The sequence below is a fragment of the Babylonia areolata genome, chromosome 16 (genome assembly GCF_041734735.1).
Source record: "Babylonia areolata isolate BAREFJ2019XMU chromosome 16, ASM4173473v1, whole genome shotgun sequence".
Taxonomy (NCBI): domain Eukaryota; kingdom Metazoa; phylum Mollusca; class Gastropoda; order Neogastropoda; family Buccinidae; genus Babylonia; species Babylonia areolata.
Genome location: NC_134891.1, coordinates 22,250,007 through 22,257,506, shown reverse-complemented (window position 1 = coordinate 22,257,506; position 7,500 = coordinate 22,250,007). Strand labels below are relative to the sequence as shown.

At 41.0% G+C, this 7,500-nt stretch overlaps 1 protein-coding gene across 1 annotated transcript in view; it reads left to right on the top strand.

Moving 5' to 3' along the window:
• The first annotated feature begins 2,232 nt into the window (after positions 1–2,232).
• LOC143290928 (calmodulin-like) overlaps positions 2,233–7,500 on the top strand; it is a 56,544-nt gene continuing 51,276 nt past the window's right edge. Inside the window, exon 1 of the mRNA XM_076600495.1 lies at positions 2,233–2,331. The gene's annotated coding sequence lies outside the window, so the exon portion shown is untranslated. The remainder of the gene's footprint in view (positions 2,332–7,500) is intronic.

Sequence of the window (7,500 nt, the reverse complement as noted above, 5' to 3'; positions counted from 1 at the left end):
ATAAGTTTTTTGTGTGTGTTTTTTTTTCAACATTTTCTATTCAAAGGTTTACGGATACAGAATTTATGTTTTGTGCATTAGAAAGTATAGGGTAAGCATATAATTAAGTTCTAAGTACTGACAAGTCCACAACAGCAAAACAGTATATGTTCAATGGCAAAATTCCAAGGTAGCATTGTATAGCTTAATCTTGTATTAAACAGTTATGAAGTGCACATTTTTCCACAAACTTGTTATATTCCATAGTTGTGTTAAAGGTATACTTGTCCACTTCATATGCCTGTTTGAGGTCCTTTTTTGAACATTTGTAATGTTGGTTTTACTTTGTTGATTCTACATTTGTATATATAGAATTTAGCTATCAACAAAATATATGAGAAACATTCCTCAGTTTTCATTTTTGTTCTGTCCAAAAAAGCACCAGTGTGTCATTCAGGTTGAGTCCATCACAATGTAAGCACTTTTCTTTTAAAATATCTCACAAACTCCTTCCAAAAATATCAATCAATCAAGTTGCCCGCAGGATCCCAGTTTCAGTTTCAGTTTCAGTAGCTCAAGGAGGCGTCACTGCGTTCGGACAAATCCATATACGCTACACCACATCTGCCAAGCAGATGCCTGACCAGCAGCGTAACCCAACGCGCTTAGTTAGGCCTTGAGAAAAAATAAATAAATAAATAATGGATAAATACATAAAAGGAACTACTAAGAATAATAACAATAATATGCATAAGGCGCAAAAACTTGATGAAGTCAACTATAAGCGTAAAAAAATGAAATAAAATAAAATGATAATAATAATAATAAAATAAATAAATAAAATAAATAAATAAAAAATACAACAATGATGATAAATAAGCAAATAAATGTAAAACATGCAGACACACATTCACACATACACACCCATATACATAACCAGATATGCACCAAACATGCAGTTTCACAGATATGAAAGCACAGTCAAATACACATAAACGTACATGAGCCCCAACACACACACACACACACACACACACACACACAGACATTACCCTGCACCCCCTCTACCCCTCTCCTCCACACAGTCATTTTTGCAGGATCCCAGAAGAAAGGTAAGTATCTCCATAATGTCGACAGGGACTTCTTCTTCTTCTTCTTCTTCGGTCGTGGGCTTCAACTCCCACGTTCACTCGTATGCACATGAGTGGGCTTTTACCTGTATGACCGTTTTTATCCCGCCATGTAGGCAGCCATACTCCGTTTTCGGGGCTGTGCATGCTGGGTATGTTCTTGTTTCCATAACCCACCGAACGCTGACATGGATTACAGGATCTTTAACGTGCGTATTTGATCTTCTGCTTGCATATACACACGAAGGGGGTTCAGGCACTAAGCAGGTCTGCACATATGTTGACCTGGGAGATCGTAAAAATCTCCACCCTTTACCCACCAGGCGCCATCACCGTGATTCGAACCCGGGACCCTCAGATTGACAGTCCAACGCTTTAACCACTCGGCTATTGCGCCCGTCGTCGACAGGGACAAAATCCTATCCTTCCAGTCCGGATACCCGCACGCGCCTGTTGCGTGGTCAGCACCGTGTCTACCTACCTACCTGCTTAACAGGTTTATGACTCGCTCTGTGGCAATGTTTATTTATAAGCCTTAAAAAAAAAAAAAAAAAAGAGAGAGAGAAGAAGAAATGACATGATTATATAACTTTTCAAAAACCTTCAAGTTACTCCAGGAAATGTCACGGGCCAATAATCTTTGTCTACTTTTTCAGTTATGAAATGTTGTGTCCATGACATTGGTCCCTTCCTCCACCCTTTATTTTCGGTATTTTGTGTGTCATAATTGTATGTATGTGCCTCCTTTGCAAACAGGCCGGTGGCCTTGCAGTAAAATATTTCTCAGTTCTGAGTACCTACCTACCTACCTACCTGCCTGCATGCATACATACATACATACATACATCCCAACCAGTCTCTGGAACCAAGCTCCCTCCACGTCCCCGCCACGCCCCCACCTCCCCTCACCCCCGTCCCTCCCTCACGCTCCCTCTGTCTCTCCAAAGACCCCCTCGTGTGCCAGGCGCCGCTTGCACGTGCGCTGCGTGCGCAAGGGGTGGGTGTGTGTGGGGGGTGGGGGGGGGGGCGCAGGGAGCCGAGAAAATGTATTGGCACGTGCTAGGCGTGTCATTTGGCAGAGCTGCCACTGGAGAGAGAGAGGAAGAGAGAGAGAGAGAAGTGTGTCGCTGTGTCATTGGTGCCATAACGTCCTTCTGCAGCGGTCCTCTGGAGCTTTGGGTCTCTGGCACTGGCTTGCCGCGGTGCCAGTGGTGCTTGTAAGGTCAGTGATCAACCCCGGGTGGCGGGGGTCGGGGGATGGTGGGGGGGCGGGGGGGGGGGGGGCGCACGGGGTGTTCGGGGGTGGGGGGGAGGGCAAACTTTGTTGTGTTAGTTGTTCAATAAGATCAGGTGGACAACCTGCAGGAATTTGGCTGTTGTAGTTGTTAAGGTCAGAGGACAGCCTTATTTATATCAATTGTTAGATGTGTTTGTTTTTTTTTTTTAGATCATGGGAACAATGAAAAAAAAATTAAAATAAATCCGCAGAAATTAGGATGTTGTTGTTTAGGTCTGGGGACAACTTTGTTGTTTATCAAGGTCGGGGGAACAACCCGCAGGAATTTGGCCGTTGTTGTTAAAGTCGAGGGACAACTTTTGTTAGCTGTTTAATGTCAGGGGGAACAACACACGGGAATTTGGCTTTTGTTGTTAAGGTCAGAGGACAGCTTTTCTCTGTTAGTCGTTTAAGGTCAGAGGACAACTTTGTTCTGTTGGTTGTTTATCATAATTTATTTATCATAATTGTTGTCTTTTTTATTTATTTATTTTATTATTATTATTATCATTACTACTACTACTACTACTACTACTACTACTACTACTACTACTACTACTACTTTTTTTAATTTAAATAAAATTATTATTTATATATTTATGTACGTTTATAATTGACTTCATCAAGTTTTTGCACCTTATACATATTATTATTAGTAGTGGGAGTTTTTTTATGTATTTAGCTGGTCAGGCATCTGCTTGGCAGATGTGGTGCAGCGTATATGGTTTTGTCCGAACGCAGTGACGCCCTCCTTGAGCTACTGAAACTGTTTAAAGTCAGATGACAACTTTTCTCTGTTAGTCGTTTAAGGTCAGAGGACAACTTTGTTCTGTTAGTTGTTTATCATGATTTATTTATCATAATTGTTGTCTTTTTTATATTATTACTACTACTACTACTTTTTTAATTTAAAAAAAATTGTTATTTATGTACGCTTATAATTGACTTCATCAAGTTTTTGCGCCTTATACATATTATTATTAGTAGTAGTAGTTTTTTTTTAATAGTTTTTTTTATGTTTTTAGCTGGTCAGGCATCTGCTTGGCAGATGTGGTGTAGCGTATATGGACTTGTCCGAACGCAGTGATGCCTCCTTGAGCTACTGAAACTGAAACTGTTTAAAGTCAGAGGACAACTTTTCTCTGTTAGTCGTTTAAGGTCAGAGGACAACTTTTCTCTGTTAGTCGTTTAAGGTCAGAGGACAACTTTGTTCTGTTAGTTGTTTAAGGTCAGAGGACAACTTTGTTCTGTTAGTCGTTTAAGGTCAGGAGACAACTTTGTTCTGTTAGTCGTTTAAGGTCAGGGGACAACTTTGTTCTGTTAGTCGTTTAAGGTCAGAGGACAACTTTTCTCTGTTAGTCGTTTAAGGTCAGAGGACAACTTTGTTCTGTTGTTTATCATAATTTATTTGTAGCCGTGTACCGAGTGGTTAGTGAAGGGTACGGCACAAAAGACTTAACTAAGTATGATTAATTGAGAGAAGGGATAGACAAGATCCCACGCACAGGCCAGGAACATATAGAGGCCAGTCACAAATGGGTTTTTCTATTGTTTTATTTACAATATTCTAAAAGAAGAAGACTAAGAAGAAGAAATAATGAGAAGAAGACAAGAACTAAGAGAAGAACAAAAAGAGAAGAAGAGACCTAAGAGAAGAAATAATGAGAAGACTAAAAGAGAAGACAGTGCCTGGAATGACACAAACAAATGTCATAAGCACAACATGTCTGCACAAGTGAATAATAAAGCGCATGTATACATATCACATGGAAAGACTATTCAGTTGGGTTTGGGATACGTAACAACATAATGCAAATGTGTGAAGACCAAACGCTGACATCAAATGACATTCCTAATACATTTGAATAGTGCAGTTAAAGTGATTGAAGCGATGCTGACTTGGTGAAAGTACACTGACAGTATAGATTAGATAAAGCTTATACTGTGTCAAAGTGACTCAAATGAATCAGTTTATCATGTTGCACTATACTGGAGTAAGCCGTATAGGAGAGAGCATGATAACTAAATTACAGTTAACAGACTGATACATACCAGGTGGCTTTAACCAATAACTGGTATTAATCCAACACTATCATGTAATCACAACAGCAGAATACTACACACATCTTTGAGTACTGAGAATCAGTGAAACACTGTAACCATCAGCCGGATAGCAAATGAGAAAGAACGCATCGTATGCACCCACTAGAATATTCTGGAACAAACTATTAGTGTCCAGAGATGTCACTGACTGTGACGTTAAAAATGAAATGGAACACTGCTCCGAGCATATGACGACATGGCAATTATCTAGATCAATCATAGCCGAGCTGTGCCTAACATGTCAAAGCCATAACTAAACAAAGAATTAACTGAACAAAGCAATAACTGAACATACTCATATGAACACAAGTACTGTGTCGAATAATACAATTTACAAATCAACACATTCTACACACTAGTACTTACAGCAATACGTAGCGAAGTGTCAGCTGTTGTGGGGACACACACGACACACAGCAAGAGAGAGAGCAGGCTCTGGTCAGATGACTGACCAGGTATGAAATGACCACTCATCATTCACTGTGCCAATTTATGCAAGTTTAGCGGACCACAAAGTCCGTCACGTGTGCTTGCGAGCAGATCGTCACTAATCACGGAGAATCCGATGACAATTGTGTTTGTTTAAAGGTGTTCAGTGACAGATTTCTAAATGATTGCTGAACCGTTTTATTTATATATTTATGTACGTTTATAATTGACTTCATCAAGTTTTTGCACCTTATACATATTATTATTAGTAGCAGTGGGGTTTTTTTTGCTTGTTTGTTGTTGTTTTTTGTTTTTTTTTGTTTTTTATGAATTTAGCTGGTCAGGCATCTGCTTGGCAGATGTGGTGCAACGTATATGGATTTGTCCGAACGCAGTGACGCCTCCTTGAGCTACTGAAACTGAAACTGTTTAAAGTCAGAGGACAACATTTCTCTGTTAGTCGTTTAAGGTCAGAGGACAACTTTTCTCTGTTAGTCGTTTAAGGTCAGAGGACAACTTTTCTCTGTTAGTCGTTCAAGGTCAGAGGACAACCTTGTTCTGTTAGTCGTTTAAGGTCAGGGGACAACTTTGTTCTGTTAGTTGTTTAAGGTCATGGGAACAACCCGCAGGAATTTCGCTGCTGTTGTTGTTAACCCTTTCACCGCCAACCTCGCATTTATGCACAGGCGTGGTAGAGGACCCATGTCACTGAAAGGTGACCATTCACTGGTCTATTATCCATGAACCTACTGCTCTTAATGTTCGGTGGTAGGCTAGGCCATATTTTCTATACATAGCAGGTGGAATCCCCAGCTGTTCTTAGCCACTGTCTTCTTTGTGTTCATACCACAAGGGAAATTTGTACTCTAAATTGAATGGCGGTGAAAGGGTTAACTCACTCAGTACGGCCAGTCCTCTCTTCTCCTCTACACAGACCCCTCGGATGTCCAGTGGGTGTCTGAATGACCCAACCTTTAGCTTCCGTCGTAAGAACTGTGGTATTCTTTGTCAACATTCACCTCTTCAGTATAAGAGCCTTCCTCTTGCAATATTTTGATGATGGTAATTGGGGTGAAAGGCTGTTAACGTCGTCTCTTTCGCCGTTCGTATGGAGAGAGTTAAGGTCAGGGGTCGACTTTGCTGTTTAAGGTCAGTGGAACTACCTGCAGGAAATTGACTGTTGTTGTCAAGGTCAAGGGACAACCCGAGGCATTTTTGCTGTTGTTGTAAGGTCGTGGAATGACCTAGGGCTCTTAGACTAGTGTTGTAAGGTCATTGAATATCATCGGGTATTTTGGTTTTTGTATCTGTAGCCTATTTGTAATTTCTTTTTTTATCACAACAGATTTCTCTGTGTGAAATTCGGGCTGCTCTCCCCAGGGAGAGTGCGTTGGGGGAATCGAGTTCGTCTCCTTGCAAACATTACCATGGGGACAAATTGATAGTCACATTTTCTTTGCAGGTTCAGGTTTTGGTTATTGTTGTTTTGATGAGTTAGGTGGGGTTTTTTTTTCAAGTATGTATGTATATATATTTGTATCTGTTTGCTTCTGTATGTATGTATGGGTTTTGTTTTTGTGGGTGGGTGTTTGCCTGCGTGCGTGCATGCATGCATGCGTGCACGCGTGTACGTACGTACGTACGTACGTATGTATGTATGTATGTATGTATGTACGAATGTATCTATCTATCTATCTATCTATCTATCTATCTATCTGTCTGTCTATCTGTTCTATTCTATTCTATTCTACTCTGTCTGTCTACTTATCTGTCTGTCTGTGTGTCTGTCTATCCTTTTTCTCTTCCATCCTTGTTTTGTTCTCTCTGTATTTCGCTGTCTCTCTCTCTCCCTCCCTCTCTCTCTCTCCCTCTCTCCCCCTCTCTCTCTCTCTCCCTCTCTCTCTCTCTCTCTATCTATCTCTCTGTCCCTCTATCTCTCTCCCTCTCTCTCTATCTATCTATCTATCTGTCTATCTCTCCCTCTCTCTCTCTCTCTCTCTCCCTCTCTCTCTCTCTTTCCCCCTCTCTCTCTCCCTCTCTCTCCCTCTCTCCCCCTCTCTCTCTCTATCTCTCTCCCTCTCCCTCTCTCTCCCTCTCTCCCCCCTCTCTCTCTCTCTCTCCCTCTCCCCCCTCTCTCTCTCTCTCCCTCTCTCCCCCTCTCTCTCTCTCTATCTCTCTCTCCCTCTCTCCCCCTCTCTCTCTCCCTCTCTCTCTGTCTATCTATCTCTCTCTCCCTCTATCTCTCTCCCTCTCTCTCTCTCTATCTATCTTCCCCCCTCTCTCTCTCCCTCTCTATCTTTCTCTCTCTCCTTCTTTCTCTCTCTATCTATATCTCTCCCTCTCTCTCTCTCTCTCTCTCTCTCTCTCTCTATATATATATATATATATATATATATATATATTTATATCTCTACCTATATCTCTCTCTATCTCTGTCTCTCTCTATTTCTCTCTATCTCTGTCTGTATTTTTCTATCTCTATTTCTCTCTCTCTATCTCTTTCATGAGGGGCAATGGCCTATATGAATAAACCATTCATTCATTCATTCATTCATTCTATCTCTTTCTCTTTCTACCTACCTC